This window comes from Leopardus geoffroyi, chromosome D4 (assembly GCF_018350155.1).
Source record: "Leopardus geoffroyi isolate Oge1 chromosome D4, O.geoffroyi_Oge1_pat1.0, whole genome shotgun sequence".
Lineage (NCBI taxonomy): Eukaryota > Metazoa > Chordata > Mammalia > Carnivora > Felidae > Leopardus > Leopardus geoffroyi.
Genome location: NC_059342.1, coordinates 2,029,270 through 2,046,425, shown reverse-complemented (window position 1 = coordinate 2,046,425; position 17,156 = coordinate 2,029,270). Strand labels below are relative to the sequence as shown.

The 17,156-nt window shown below is 38.2% G+C and overlaps 1 long non-coding RNA gene across 1 annotated transcript in view; it reads left to right on the top strand.

The window, feature by feature from the left end:
• Positions 1-2,296: 2,296 nt before the first annotated feature.
• Positions 2,297-17,156, top strand: part of LOC123593769 — a 67,085-nt gene continuing 52,225 nt past the window's right edge. The window contains exon 1 of the long non-coding RNA XR_006710492.1: positions 2,297-2,609. This is a non-coding gene — a long non-coding RNA (uncharacterized LOC123593769). The remainder of the gene's footprint in view (positions 2,610-17,156) is intronic.

The following is a 17,156-nucleotide window of genomic DNA, read 5'->3' as shown; positions in this document are numbered from 1 at the left end:
CTTTAATCCATTTGGAAATCATTTTTATGTATGGTGTAAGAAGATGGTTCAGTTACGTTCTTTTGCATGTTGAGCCCAGTTTTCCCAACACTGTTTGTTGAAGAGACTGTGTATTCCTATTGGATGTTCCTTCTTGCTTTGTCAGAGATTAATCGACTGTATAGTTGTGGGTTTATTTCTGGGTTTATGTGTCTCTTTTTATGCCAGTACCATACTGTTTTGATTACTATAGCTTTTTGATAGAACTTAAAGTCCATATTGGCAATGCCCTCCAGCTTTGCTTTTATTTTTCAAGATTGGTTTGACTGTTCAGGGTGTTTTGTGGTTCGATACAAATTTTAGGACTGTTTGTTCTAGTCCCGTAAAAAATGCTGTTAGTATTTTGATAGGGACTGCATTAAATGTATAGATTGCTTTGAGTAGTATGGACATTTTAACAGTATTTGCAGATGACATGATGCTGCATACAGAAAATCCTAAAGACTCCACTGAAAAACTGCTACAGCTGATAAATGAATTCAGTAAATTTGCAGGATACAAAATAAACGTGCAAAAATCTGTTGCATGTCTATACACCAACTGTGGGAGATGCAGGAGAGAAGCATCAAAGGAAAAGACTTCAAAAGGGAAGGGCTGGAGAAGGTGCAAGGCCTTAGGACATGTTTACACAGCTGAACACGGCTGCGACTAGTAAGGAACACCTAAAGCCATTAACATTGTCCAGGGCCAGATCCTCCTTCACAGCTGACACTTCCTAGTGTTATAGAAACCAGTTAACTCGAAATTCAACCTTGAAAAACGAAACCATTACATTGATTAACACACTTGCTTAGCTGACTTTATGCACGTAGTCCTTATCGATTATCCTAATAAAAAGAAGCTTCACTGTGGAGTCAGGGCCTCATTCCGACTTGAGTATGAGGACCTTCACTTAACCGCACTTTGTTTGCAGACTCATCTTTTGCGACTCCGGCCATACTCCTTGCAATGACCAACAGTGAAGCATCAGAAAGAGAAATTAAGAAAACAGTCCCATTTACAGTTGTAGCCAAACTAATAAGATACCTAGGAGTAAATCTTACCAAAGAGGTGAAAGACCTGTACTTTCACCTGTACTGTGAAAACTATAAAACACTGATGAAATAAATTGAAGATGACACAAAAAATGGAAAGACATTCTGTGCTCATGGATTGGAAGAAAAATATTGTTAAAATGCACTGACTGATTTTTTAGGGACTCTTGGGTGGCTTAGTCGATTGGGCATCTGACTTCGGCTCAGGTCATGATCTCGCAGCTCATGAGTTCGAACCCTGCATTGGGCTCTGCGCTGGCGGTTTGGAGCCTGGAGCCTCCTTCGGATTCTGTGACTCCTCTCTGTGCCCCTACCCCACTCGTTCTGTCTCTCTCTCTTTCTCTCTCTCTCTCCTTCAGATTCTGTGACTCCGTCTCTCTCTGCCCCTGTCCCTCTCATTCTCTCTCTCAAAAATAAATAAGCATTAAAATTTTTTTTAAATGTCACTAATTTTTTTACAGAAATACTTATTTTTACTTCCTTTGTGTTTTCCTGACTCCATACTGTCATTTTTGTTGTTTGCTTTCTACTCAGAGTTCCCTTTAATATTTCTTGAAGGGCTGGTTTAGTGGTCATGAACTCCTTTAGTTTTTGTTTGGCTGGGAAACTCTGCCCTTCTGTTCTGAATGATAGCCTTACTGGATAGAGTATTCTTGGCTACAATTTTTTCCCATTCACACGTTGAGTATATCATGCGACTCCCTTCTTGCTTGGAAAGTTTCTGTTGAAAAATCCCCTAATAGCCTTATGAGGGTTCTCTTGTTTGTTACTGTCTACTTTTGTCTGGCTGTTTTTAAAATATCTGTTTTTATCACTATATTTTGACAATTATATATCTTGGAGCGAATCTGCTTTTGTTGATTTTGTTGGGGGTTCCCTGTGCCTCCTGCATCTGGATATGTTTCCTTTCCCAGATTAGGGAAGTTTTCAGCTTTATTTCTTCAAATACATTTTCTGTCCCCTTACTTTCTTCTAGGATGCCTATAATGTGAATATTGCTATGCTTGATGGAGTCACTGAGTTCCCTGAGTGCCTTCTTGTTTTGCATAAGTCTTTTTTCCTCCCTTTTGTTCAGTTTGATTACTTTTTGTTACTCTGTCTTCTAGGTCATTATGTTCCCCTGCTTCTTCCAGCCTGCCATTCATTCTATTAAGTGTGTTTCTCATTTGTTTATTGAACAATTTATCTGTTACTCCTTATCTCTGTGTTAAGGGTCTCACTCATGTCTTCCACTCTTTTCTCAAGCCCAGTAAGTATCCTTATGATCACTGCTTTAAATACTCCCATCAGGCATGTTACTTATATTTGTTTTGCTTAGGTCTTCAGCTGTGGCCTTGTCCTGTTGCTTCATTTGGGATAAATTCCTCTGTCTCCTCATTTTGCTTATGTCTCTGTGCCTGTTTCTGTTTGTTAGGCAAGTCAGCTGAGTCTCCTGTTCTTGAGGGGAATGGCCTTATGAAGAAGAGGTGCTGTAGTGCCCTGCGGTATAGCGTCACCTGTTCCCGAGGACCTGGTGCTTCCGGGAGTGCCTCTAAGGTATGCTGTTTGCGCTATGCTGTTGAGTACGGGCTGCTTTATTCTTTGGGCCAGTGACTTGCAGAGCTCTCTTTGCCTGCTGTGGGCAGCGTTTGGTTCCTGGCTTGAATGTGGCGAGTTTTAACTGGGTGCTCCCTGGTCTGCTTGTGGAATGAGACCTGTTGCCACTGCCATGGGAACCAAGACCCTGCAAACCTCCTGATTGGGAGATACATGTGAGCAGGGGTTTGGGCAGGTCTTCACGAGGAGGGGGCCTGCCAAGCTGGGAATGAGGCTGTTGACTGGGAAGAGTGGTTCTATCAGAGGGTGTGGGGGTGGGACTTGGTGTAAACAAGTTAGGTTGTGAGTGCTGATACTGCACTGGTTCCTACAGTTTGCCCTGTGCTTTTGCTAAGGGGTAGAGGAGGGAAATGGCTCTGGCCAGTTCCTTTGTGCCCAGAATGTTCCATGAATGCTGCCTCTCTGAGATGTGCTCTCAAATGAGCACATAACCTCCCCACTGTGTGCCCCAGGCACTCTTCAGATTCCTGTTTTTTTTTTCCTTTTCTCGTTTATTTATTTAAATTCAAGTATTGGCATACAATGTAGGCTCGGTATCAGGAATAGAATCCAGTGATCCCTCACTTGTGTATGACACCCTGTGATCATCACAAACAAGTGCCTTCCTTAATACCCATCACCCATTTAGCTCATCCTCCACCTCCCCTTCAACAACCTTCAGTCTGTTCTCTGTATTTAGAGTCTCTTATGGTTTGTCTCCCCCCACCCCCGCCCCGTTTTTATCTTGTTTTTCCTTCCCTTCCCCTATGTTCATCTGTTGTGTTTCTTAAAGTCCACATAGGAGTGAAATCATAGATATTTGTCTTTCTCTGCCTGACTTATTTTGCTTAGCATAATACACTCTAGTTCCATCCACATTATTGGAAATGGAAGGTTTCATTCTCTTTGATTGCCAAGTAGTATTCCATTGTGCGTATATGTGTACGTATATGTATGTAGGTATGTATGTATATGTACATATACACCACATTTTCTTTATCCGTTCATCAGTTGATAGACATTGGGGCTCTTCCCATAATTTGGCTATTGTTGATAGTGCTGTTATAAACATTGTGGGTGCATGTGCCCCTTTGAATCAGCATTTTTGTACCCTTTGGGTAAATACCTAATACCGCAATTTCTGGATTGTAGGATAGTTCTATTTTTAATTTTTTGAGAAACCTCCATACTGTTTTCCAGAGTGGCTGCACCGGTTTGCATTCTTACCAACAGGGAAAAGTGTTCCCCTTTTTCTGTGTCCTCACCAATATTGGTGGTTTCCTGAGTTGTTAATTTTAGCCATCTGACAGGTGTGTGGTGGTATCTCATTGTGATTTTGATTTGTATTTCCCCAATTATGAGTGATGTTGAGCATCTTTTCATGTGTCTGTTAGCAATCTGGATGTCTTCTTTGGAAAAGTGTTCGTGTCTTCTGCCCATTTCTTCACTGCATTATTTGTTTTTTGGGTGTTGAGTTCTTTATAAATTCTTTATACATTTTGAAAACTAACCCTTTATCTGAGATGTAATTTGCATATATCTTCTCCCATTCCATTAGCTGCCGTTTAGTTTTGCTGATCGTTTCCTTTGCTGTGCAGAAGCTTTTTATTTTGATGAGGTCCCAGTAGTTCATTTTTGCTTTTGTTTCCCTCGCCTCCAGAGACGTGTTGAGTAAGAAGTTGCTGCGGCCAGGGTCAAAGAGATTTTTGACTGCTTTCTCCTCAAGGGTTTTGATGGCTTCCTGTCTTACCTTTAGGTCGTATTTCTTTAGGAATGAGATTTATTGTGTTTATTTGGGCTTCATTTTCTTCTTTCTTTCTAGTTTTGTGAGCATTGTTAAAACCTGGATATTTGAAAACCAGCCACCTCACCTAGTTTTTACAGACTAGATAGATACGTATACAGAGGAAAACCTTCACTATCATCTAGCGTAAAGACTTGAGTTCTTCTCAGCTTCCTTCCGAGGATGTGTCTTCCCTCAGCCTGCGTATATTCTTTCCTTCTCAATTATTCTGCATCCACAGCTGGTTCTAAAAGTCTTAATTTCCCTAAGAATCTCTGCTGGATTCTTGAGCCCTAGATGTTGTATCTATCACTAATCTCTGACCTCCAGGTGTGTGCAAATCTTAAGTTATCATAAAGTTATATTGTTTCAGCAAGCTGGAAAAAGAGGGCAGGAGAAGAGCCCCCTGGCTCTTCTGGGCTCCAGAGAAGATCACAGTCAGCTCTAAAATTCACGCTGATTAGAAGCTGAATATTCAGGCAGCAACTGGGAATGTGTGCAGGGCAGTCTTCTTCAGTGAAAACTTGGGAGATAGAGATTTTTGTCTGCTCTCTCTGTGCTGAGCCCAAAGGGATAGCTAGGGGGAGTGTTCACGTACCTGGCAACAGCTGCTTCCCTGTTTGCTATATTTCAGTGGAACTTGTGAATCCAAGACCCACCGGCTCTCAGTGCCAGGTAATTTAGATAGATCTATGTCCCTCAGGTGGCATTCTCAAAAGTTGGGGCACTAGACATGTGGTCTAAACCCTTGTCTCCCCAGGGAGAAATAGGAGTTGGGGGTTCCCTACTGATTAAAAAGCAATAGGCCAAGGTAGGGTTATGGTAAGAGTGTGTCACAGCCTTTCCTATCCAATTTGATGTGGGTATTTTCTTTGTCACCTAGTATGTAGGAGTTACTCAACTAATTTATGGGTTTCTCTTTGAAGGAATTAACCTTTGTGTAGTTGTATATTCAGTTCATCTATAGAAGATTCAGAAGCTTCTTATGTCACCATCTTGGTGATATATACCTATTGATTTTTTGAAAAAGGCAACTCTTGGTTTCATTGTCTGCTTTTCTGTTCTTTATATCTGTGCATATTCTTTATCTGTGTTTATTATTGTCATATACTAGTTTTGAGTTTAGTTTATTCTACTTTCTTAAGGTGAAATATCAGTTTGATCATAATGTGTCTCAACGTGGGTCTCTGACTTTATCTTATTTGGGCTTTGTTTAACTTGTATTTTTATATCTATGTAAACCTAGGGAAGTTTTTGTTTTTTTCAGATAAGCTCTCTGGCTCTTTCTTTTACTCTTTTTATTCTTTCTGGACTCACATAATACATATATTAGTTTGTAAGATGGATAACCATAATTCCCTTAGATTCTGTTTACATTTCTCTATTCTTTTTTCCTTTTTACTCTGAGAATTGATCACTTCACATCACTGTCTTCAAGTTTGTTGATGCTTTCCTCTGCCTGTTCAAATCTGTGTTTTAACCCCTTTTATGAAATTTTCAATTTAGTTACAATTTTTAGTTCTAGGCTTCTGGTTAGTTCTTTTTCATAAAGTCTTTTTGTTGATATTCTCATTTTGCGCATTTATTATCTTACTGGTTTTCTTTAGTTCATTATTTGTGTTCTCCTGTTCCTTGAGCATATTTAAGGTAGTTGTTTTAAAGTGTTCCTCTAGTCAGTCCAAAGCCTGTATTTCTTTAGGAATGAGATTTATTGTGTTTATTTGGGCTTCATTTTCTTCTTTCTTTCTAGTTTTGTGAGCATTGTTAAAACCTGGATATTTGAAAACCAGCCACCTCACCTAGTTTTTACAGACTAGATAGATACGTATACAGAGGAAAACCTTCACTATCATCTAGCGTAAAGACTTGAGTTCTTCTCAGCTTCCTTCCGAGGATGTGTCTTCCCTCAGCCTGCGTATATTCTTTCCTTCTCAATTATTCTGCATCCACAGCTGGTTCTAAAAGTCTTAATTTCCCTAAGAATCTCTGCTGGATTCTTGAGCCCTAGATGTTGTATCTATCACTAATCTCTGACCTCCAGGTGTGTGCAAATCTTAAGTTATAAAGTTTTCATGTGCCATGGCATCCATCACTGCTTTCACAGCCACTAATCTGCTAACATATCGTGTCGTTTCTATCTCAGCTCCAAGTCATGTGAGACACAAATTAGTGTCTCAGACAGCCTCTGACAAGTCAAACATTGCAGTCAAGCAGCACTCTTTTCTGCCAAGGGTGAAACAGTATTTGTTGGCATCACCCTACTGCACCATATCTCACCAGAATGAGCTAGGACAAGAGTGAGCAAAAATAATGTGAAATTTCCTGTCCTCTTGAGTGTGGCTCTCTCTTGATTGGGTGTTCACTTGGTTGCTTCAGATCATTGATCTCTGGAGCTCCCACAAAGCTGTTTTACTCAATCGTTATCTACTTGATGTTTTCTATGGGAACAAGCGCCTGGAGATTCCTTATTTGTCATCTTGCTTATGTCACTCCTTTCCATTAAAAAATATTAGCTTTATATATACAGTTTGATTCATTTGGACCTGCAAACATGGTATCATCACTTGAGTCAAAGTAATAGCCCTATACAATAGCTCCTAAAGTATACTTGTGTGTCTGTTTGGTGTTAAGAACACTTAACATGAGATCTAGCCTCTAAAATTTTTTGAAGTTCATAATACATACTTTTAACTGTATACATCATGTTGTGTAGGAAATCTGTAGAGCTTATTCATGTATTGTAACAGAAACTTTATTTCCACTATTGTATGGTCTGTTTCTCTGAATTTAACTATTTTAGTTAAATACCTTATGTAAGTGGAATCACATAGTATTCCTGTGTGACTGGCATATTTCGTTTATCATAACGTCCTCCAGTTTCATCCATGTTGCCACAAATGGCAAAATTTCCTCCTCTTTTAAGGATGAATAATATTCCACTGTGTATATACCACATTTTGTTTACTGTTGAGAGATACATGGGTGTTCATTTGGTTCACTTGGTTGCTGCACATCTCTGAATCGTTTCTAGGGCTCCCACAAAGCTGTTTTTACTGTGTCCTTTAGTAACTTGATGTTTGCATGGGGATACAAGGCCTAGAACTTCATACTGTTGTTTTCTGAATGCTTTCTAAAATTTGTATTTTTAAAATTTTCAGACAACATTTAAGATTCAAACCTTTGACAAAAGTGTATTGAACACCTGGTCACCCTGAATTTTGCTTTCTATAAGTATTTCACTGAGAATATCCAGTGGTGATATTTTGAATATACGTATTTCCACATCATGCCACAGACTGATAGTGCCTTTTCATTCATTTGTTCATTCATTTATGTATTTATAGCATGAGCAGGGGAGGGGCAGAGAGACTGGGAGAGAAAATCTCAAGCAGGCTGCATGGTCAGTGCAGAGCCCAACAAGGGGCTTGATTCCATAACCCTGGGATCACAACTGAAGCCAAAACCGAGTTGGACACTCAACCGACTGAGCTCCACAGGTGCCCTGTTTGTGCCTTTTTAAAATGACTAAAAACAGAATAGTTGAGTCCATTCATGTTAGGTTATCAATTCCAGAACCCCAGAAACCAGTTCAGATTGACCTTTTGTTAAACTGGAAAATAAAATGAAATTTAGTGGTTGCTCTGGTGCTGGAGAAAGGGAAGGAAATAAAACCATGAAGTCAAAGCTTTAAATTCCCAGTTAGAACTACACATAAGTGACCTGAAATTATCTATCTCTGCCCTAAAAGAAATATTTATCTCCTGTAGCCAAAGAGCTGACATTTCTGAAAACAAAACCCAGAGTCTCATTCTGAATTACTGTGCAGGGTGAGTTTCTCACTTTGTATGGTGTGTTCTGTTAAAATGTGGACATTTATTGAGGAGGAATGGATCCCTGAAAATTGGAGTGAGAATATACAGAAAGATTCTGATGAAGCTAGAGGCATTGAACCCCTACATTACACTGACTCTTTTCTGCTAGTAGAAATAGCCATTCTGTCACCATCTGAGATTAATCCTGTTTTGCATGAATAAACTGTAATGTCTTTCTCTAAGGAAGTTATCTCACAAGATACTGCTGATTTTTTTCACAATTCACCCCCACCACTGTCCTTGTTTATAGACTTGAATTAGACTTCAGTTTCAGCAGGCCACAGGGTGAGGTCAAAAATGTGACTCAGAGGAGGGGGATACTACACTCCAAAAAACTGTATGGGTGTTTCAGTATATACAGACATAAGTTTAGGAGTATGTTGGAAATTTTATTAATGGTGTAGGATAATGGTAGAAGGAACATAACGTTGTATCAGGCCTAATGTATTGGTAAAGGCCCGCTAAGAGATTTTAAACTCAGTTATTGAGTGGATAGACAGGGCTCTAGCAATTTGGTTGGTTGGTTGGTTGGTTGGATGCAACATGGAACAAAAGGTGGCCTGTGCTAAATGAGGTTGAAATGCCAGAGCTTTCTTGATATACTGTAAAGTATTCATAGATTTAGGGAGATTGTTTAGGGAGGATGTCAGGATTTATCATGGTCTCACCCCAGGAGGGACCAGAGGGCCCAACTTTCACTACAGCTGTTAAGAAAGAAATCTGTGAGCACGTCCCGAGAATCCTTGGAGAGCATCATGGTCATTCTTCTCTGTAGGTCAGAAATTACAGTGGGAACTGTAGCCACTGAATTGGGATCCTTTAACTTTAGTTTAAATTGTGGTAAGGGCACATGATATAAACTCTATCCAGTTAATATATTTCTAAGTATACATCACAATATTCTTAACTAAAAGTACAATTTGTACATATTTTTAGGACTTTTTCATCTTGCATAACTAAAACATCATGCTTGTTGAGCAGTAACAATATGTCTGTATATATCTTCCTACCTCCAGACTCAATCAAAGAACATTCTGCTTCCTTCATCTGTAAGCCTCACTGGTTTGTGTACTTCATGTAAGTAGAATTGTAAAGTATTTGTCCTGTAACTGACTTATTTTGTCATATTTTTTTTGTCATTATAGCAGGATTTGCTTATTTTTTAAGCTGAATGGTATTCCATTGTATATGTACTTTTTCTTCGTTTATTCATCAGTGGATGTTTAGATTGCTTCCACATTTAGGCTATTGTGAATAATGCTGCAATGAACATAGAAGTGCAAATATCACTTTGCTGTCTTGATTTTAATTCTTTTGGATAAATACGCACAAGTAGGATTGCTGGATCATATGATAGTTCCATTTTTAATTTTTTGAGCGGCTTCCATGCTGTTTTCTGTATTGGCAGAACCACTTTACATTTTCACCAACAGTGCACAGGTGTTCCAGTTTGTCCACATTCAAGTCAAGACTTGTCTTTGAACTTTTTAAAAAAATAATGGCCATCCTAACAGGGACGAAATGATCCTATTGTGGTTTTGATTTGCAGTTTCCTGTTGATTAGTGATGTTGCACCACAGTTTCATATACCTCTTAGCCATTTGTATGTCTTCTTTGGAGAAATATCTATTAAAATCCTTTGCCCGTTTCTAAATTGGGGTATTTGACTTTTTGCTATTGAGAGTTGTGGTAGTTTCTTCTATATTTTGGATATTAATCCCTTACCCAGATAGACTATTTGCAAATATTTTCTCCCAGTCTGTCAGTTTGCCTTTTCATTATGTTGTTTCTTTTGCTGTGCAGAATCTTTTTTTATTTTGATGTAATCACATTTGTCTATTTTTGCTTTTGTTACTCTGCTTTAGGTTTCATATTCAAGAATTCACTGCCAAGACTGATGTTATGAAACTTTACTTGTGTTTTCTTCTAGTAGTTTTACAGTTTCAGATCTTAATGTTTTTCAAGTCTTTAGTCCATTTAGAGTTGATTTTTGTGTATGTGTAAAATTAGGGTTCAACTTTGTTCTTTTGTACGTGAATATACAGTTTTTCCAACACCATTTATTAAGGAGACTATGCCTTTCCAATTGTATGTTCTTGGCACCTTTGTTAAAGATCTGTTTATTGTATATGCATGGGTTTCTTTCTGGGTTCTCTATTCTGTTACGTTGGCCTATGTCTGTCTTTTAGCCAGTACTGTATGTTTTAATTGCTGTAGCATTGTAATATATTTTGAAATCAGGGATTTTGATGTCTTGTGCTTTATTTTTCTAAAGATTGTGTTCGCCCTTTGGGGTCCTTTGTGGTTCCATATGAATTTTAGGATCATATGTTTTACTTCTGTAAAAAAAAAAAAAAAAAAGTTCGTATTTTGGTAAGGTTGCATTGGATCTGTAAATTGCCCTGGCTAGTGTGGACATCTTAACAATATTAAGTCCTGTTGTCCATGAAAACAGCATGTATTTCCATGTATCAGTGTTGTCTTTAATTCCTTTCATTAGATTTTTTATACTTTCTAGTTTATAAAGCTTTCACCTCTTTGGTTAAATTTAACCTTAAGTACTTTTTTGTTCTTTTTGATGCTGTTGTAAATGGGATTCTTTTCTTAATTTTCCTTTCCTATATTTCATTGTTAGTGTATGGAAACAATTGTTTTTTGTATGTTGATTTTGTGTCCTTCAACTTTATTGTTTCTAAGAGTTTGCAGATTCTACAAACAGATAATTTCACTTCTTCCTGATTTGGGTGCTTTTTATTTTAATTTATCTGGCTGAGACTTCCAGAATCATGTTGAATAAAAGTGGCAAGAGTGGGCATTTTACCTTCTTCCTGATCTTAAAGATTACAAAGATTTTAGTTTTTCACCACTGAGTATGGTTAGCTGTGGGCTTTTCATATATGGCCTTTATTATATTGAATTAATTTTCTTCTATTTCTGTCTTGTTGACAGTTCTTGTCATGGAAGGATGTTGAATTTTTTAAAGTCCTTTTTCTGCATCTGTTGAGACAATTGTATGTTTTTTTGTTCTTTCATTCTGTTAATGTGGTGTGTGTAACACACTGATTGATTTATATATGTTGAACTATCCTTGCATCCCTGGGATAAACACTTAGTCATGGCATATAGTCCTTTCAACAACCATTTAATGTGCAGCTTGCTAGTGTTTCATTGAGGTTTTTTTTATATCTGTATACATTAGGGGTATTGGCCTGTAATTTTTTTCTTGTAGTGTCTTTGTCTACTTTTTTTTTTTTTAATTTTTTTTTTTCCAACGTTTATTTATTTTTGGGACAGAGAGAGACAGAGCATGAACGGGGGAGGGGCAGAGAGAGAGGGAGACACAGAATCGGAAACAGGCTCCAGGCTCTGAGCCATCAGCCCAGAGCCCGACGCGGGGCTCGAACTCACGGACCGCGAGATCGTGACCTGGCTGAAGTCGGACGCTTAACCGACTGCGCCACCCAGGCGCCCCATCTTTGTCTACTTTTGATATCAATGTCATGCTAGCCTCATAAAATTAGTTTGGAAGACTTCCCTGCGTTTAATATTTTGCAGGAGTTTGCTATGGTCTACATGTGTTCCCTGCCACACCCCATTCACATATTGAAACTTAATGGCCAATCTGATGGAATTAGTAGGTGGGGCCTTAAGATGCTTGAGTTATGAGGGCAGAGCCATCATGAATGGGATTAGTGCCTTTAGAGAAAAAAAGACTCCAGACATATCTGTAGCTCCTTCAATGTGAGAACACGATGAAAAGGAACTAGCTTTGAACCAGAGAGAGGGCCCTCATTCAACTATGCTGACACCATGATCTCAGATGTTCAGCCTCCAGAACTTTGAGCAATAAATTTCCTTCATTTATAAGTGACTAAGTCAGTGCTATTTTGTTATAGCAGTGCCAATGGCCTAAGAAAGCTTGAAAAGGATTGTTGTTAATTCTTCAATTGTTTGGTAGAATTCATCTGTGAAGACATCTGGTCCTGGGGTTTTCTTTGTTGAGATGATTGCGATTACTAATTCAATCTCTTTATTGGTTATAGGTCTGCTGACGTTTCCTATTTTTTATTTAGTGTTTGTAGGTTGTATGTTTCTAGGAATTTATCTGTTCCTTCTAGGTTATCCAGTTTCTTGGCATATTGGCATATAATTGTTCATAATAGTCCCTTATAATCCTTTTTATTTCTGTGGAATCTGTTTTAATGTCTACTCTTTCATTCCTGTTTGATTTATTGGAGTCTTAGTGTTTCTCAGCTTTTTGGCTAAGATCAAGTGATTTATTGGAGTGTTTTCACTCGCACTTGCAAGCTGTTTGTTGGTTTTCTGTCTAGATGTTCTATCCATTGTTGAGAGTATTGAAGTCCCTTACTATTGCTATGTTGCTGTTGTTTCCCTTCTGTTACATCATAATTTCTTTGTGCATTTATGTACTCTGATGTTAGGTGAACTTAGGTTTATAATTGGTTATATGTTCCTGGAGAATTGATTCATTTATGGTTATACAATGTCCTTTTTTGTCATTTGTGACAGTTTTTGACTTAAATTCTATTTTGTCTGATTTAAGTATTCCTACCCTGCTTATCTTTTGGTTGCCTTCATCATGGAATACTTTTTCCATCTCTTCACTTTGAGCCTGAGTGTGCCTCTTAAATCTAAAGTGAATTTATTGTAGACAGCATGTAATTGGGTCTTGTGTTTTGTCTTATCCATTCAGCTGCTCTTTTGACTTGGGACTTCAAATCCATTTACATTTTAGTTAATTATTGGTTAGGAAGAACTTAGGATTGCTGTTTTGCTAATTGGCTAATTGTTTTTCTGTCTTGTAACTCCTTTGTCCCTCTTTTTCTCTCTTGCTGTCTTCCTTTGTGTTTCACTTTTTGTAGTCAACATACTTTGATTCCTTTTCTTTAAGCTGATAACAGAACTTCAGTTGTATGCAAAATATGTATATACATTTACTTCTCTTCCTACATAGTGTTATTGACATCAAAGTTTACACCTTTTATATTGTGAATCTCTTAACATATTTATATATTTTTATATGTCTATTACTTCTATACTAGAATTAAGTGATTTTCTCATCATTATTACAGTATTTCAGTAGTCCATATTTTTCTACATATTTACCTTGACCAGTGAGTACAATACTTTTATTTGCTCTCCTGTTGCTGTTTAGCATGCTTTCATTTCACCTTAAAGAATTCACTTTAGCATATCTTGTAAGGAAGGCTAGTGGTGATGAACAACTTCAGCTTCTGTTTATCTGGGAAAATCCTGATCTCTCCTTTGCTTTTAAAGGATAGTTTTGCGGGGTGCCTGGGTGGCTCAGTCGGTTGAGCGTCCGACTTCAGCTCAGGTCATGATCTCGCAGTTTGTGAGTTCGAGCCCCGTTTTGGGCTCTGTGCTGACAGCTCTGAGCCTGGAGCCTGCTTCAGATTTGGTGTCTTCTCCTCTCTCTGCCTCTCCCCTGCTCATGCTCTGTCTTTATCTCTCAATAATAAATAAAAATGTTAAAAAAAAAATAAAGGATAATTTTGCTACATACAGTGTTCTTAGTTGGCAGTTTTTTTCTTTTAGTGCTTTGACTATATTGCCCACTACCTTCTGGACTGCAAGGTTTCTACTGAGAAATCTCAAATTTTATGGGAGGTCCTGTACATGAAAGGTTGCTTTCTTCTTGTTGCTTTTGAAATTCTTTGTTTTTGGCTTTTGACAATTTGATTATAATGCTTCTTGCTGTGGACTTCTTTGGATTCCTCTTACTTGAGTCTGTTAAGTTTCCTGGAAATGGATGTCCATTTCCTTCCCTAGACTTGGGGAAATTGGGGCCATAAGTTGTTTTTTTTTTTTTTTATTAAATTCAATATTCTGTGCTGCCTTGACATTTGAAGCCATCAGGACCTCATATAGTATACTGGCAAGGTCTCCTCTCCACTCTTGTCCTGTCAAACAACCTTCCTTATCATAAAGACTAGGCATAGTGCCGGGGCGCCTGGGTGGCTTGGTCGGTTAAGCGTCTGACTTCAGCTCAGGTCATGATCTCACAGTCCGTGAGTTCGAGCCCCGCATCGGGCTCTGTGCTGACAGCTCAGAGCCTGGAGCCTGTTTCAGATTCTGTGTCTCCCTCTCTCTCTGCTCCTTCCCTGTTCATGCTCTGTCTCTCTCTGTGTCAAAAATAAATAAACGTTAAAATTTTCAAATGTGAATTATATTAAAAAAAAAAAAAAGACTAGGCATAGTGCCTTATTCATGAGAAGTAGGTTTCAGTTCCTTGACAGTCCATAGAATTACTCAAACAAAACAATAACATAGTCCTGTGGAAACCAGAACACTGTACAGTTTGTCTCCCATCACGGAAGGATCAGTGCTTTGTTCCTAGTGGAATAGACACTTAGTCTATTAGATATGGTTTTGCATTCCCTGCATGCACTGCTTTTGCCAAAACTATCATCTGTGGATTTACAGAATGTTTTATCTACCATCATGCTATTCCATACAGCATTGCTTCTGGTCAGGGAACTCACTTCACAGCAAATGAAGAGTGAATGGGCTAACACATGGAATTCACTGGTCTTACCATTTCCCCACCATCCTGAAGCAGTTGCCTTGATAGAACAATTAATTGGCCTCTTAAAAACTCATTTATAGTGCCAGGCTAGATGGCAATACTTTGCAGGGTCAGTACAGTGTACTCCCAGAAGCTATATATGCTGTAAATCTGCCTTCAGTATATATGATGTTTCTCCCACAGCCAGGATTCACTGGTCCAGGAATCAAGGGGTGGAAGTGAAAGTAGTTCTGCTCACTATTAGCCATAGAGATTTGTCAAAAATTTTGCTTCTACTAGGAGACAGCAGTAATTCTACTGACCTGGAAATTGCTACTTTCAGATCCTCATGCCTCTCAATAGGCAAAAAAGGAGGACACCATACTGGGTGGGGTGATTGATCCTGATTATTAAGGAGAAATTGGGCTGCTACTACACAATAGAGTTAAGGAAGAAAGGGTCCAGAACAGAGGAGATACCCTAAGACATAAAGGTGTGATTCAAGACATAAAGATGTCATTCATCCTGTGATTAAAGTCCATGGAAAATTATAACTCAGCTAGAACTAATGGCCCATTCAAAAATGAAAGTTTGGGTCACTTCATTTGGCAAAGAAAATACGGAATGGGTAGGGGAATAAGGTAGGTGTAAATACCAGATTCAGCCACATGACCAATGAACTCCATATAACCAAAAAGGAACTACCACTTCCCTGCAAAGTTGTATCATGTTAGGCAGAATGACTTTGTTGTTGTTTTTATTTGGAGATTAAGTATGGTTTAAGGAGATGTATATAGGTGTTGAGTTGACAAGGGGTGGGCTGTGATAGATAGTTCTATGTGTTAACTTGGCTACACTGTAGTACCTAGTTATTTAATCAAACACAAATCTAGGTATTTGTGTGAAGGCATTTTGTGGATGGTAATTAACATCTACCATCAGTTGACTTTAAGTAGAGATTACTCTTTGAAAGTGTGGCTGAGCCTCATCCAGTGATTTCAAGGCCATAACAGCAAAAACCAAGGTTTCCCAGGTAAGTTATGTCCTAAGCATCATCTTTGTTTGTTTTTGCTTGTGTTCCCCTCTGGGAATCATGAGTTTGTTTTCTATATCTGAGTCTATCTCTGTTTCTGTTGTTGTTGTTCATTTGTGCCCCCAAGCATACCTCTCACTGAGTTTTCAGCCTCCTGGCTTGTCCTACAGATTCAGAACTGCTACCCGTGAATCATATGAGCCAATTCCTTAAAAAACACACATAAATCTATTGGTTCCGTTACTCTGGAGAATCCTAATACGCTGAAGTTTTTTTTGTTTTGTTTCATTTAGTTTCTACTATTATCTTTCATGTTTTCTATGTTTTTTTTTTCCTTGAGCATTTACCTGTTATTTTTCTGACTTTCTGAGGGAAATGCTCATTTCCTCCAAATATTAGTGTCTAATGATGTCATCTTGGCTATTTATATCCCTTTAACATTTTAGTTCTCTATGATATATATTGGGTTTAGTGTTACTCAGTTACAAACATTATTAGATTTACACTATGATTTCATTTCTGATGTGTTAATTAATAGAATTTTGTTTTCCAAGAGGTTTTTTATTATTTGTAATTTTATCATATTTTGGTCTAAGAAAATGTTGTAAGGTCAGCTCCAATGTTTTGATTTTGGATTTTTGTTCATGTTTTATTTGATGATTTCCATTTTTCAACATAAGTTTTGTATCAAAACTGTATGATTTTCTAGAATTTCTGTGTTGGGGAGTGGGTATATACGTTAGCACAGTGTGTCCTATTCCAGGGAACCTGATGTTTTATGAAAGGGGAAAAACCCCTAAAGTTTTTACTTTACAATTTGTTATAGAAGAGCTAAAGTTAGCAATGGGAGGTTTCTAATATTTGTTGATTTCCCTCTATACCTTGAACATTCTACATGTTGTCTCACTTATTTCTTAAACAAAAAACCTAAATATGGTAGATGTTATTATGACCAGTTTCAAGGGTGACAAATAATTGTCCTATGGACAGAATAAATGTGAGTCATGTGCTTGGCCTCCAATATCCTGGAGTCCTGTGACCGTTTGTGCCACCTTTTCTCTATCTGGACCATTTCTTCTGAGAGTTCTCAGCACACTTCAGTCTGATTCCTTCTGGAATGGAGCCAGGGACCCAGAGAGGGGGCAGTGCTGATTGCAAACCCTATCCCATCAGGAGACCCAAGAGTGAGTAAATAGTGGCTTGCGAAGGAAACCAGAATCTTCCTACAAAAGACCCTCCATTTTGTGCTCAGCTAGACCAACCATAGGCCAGA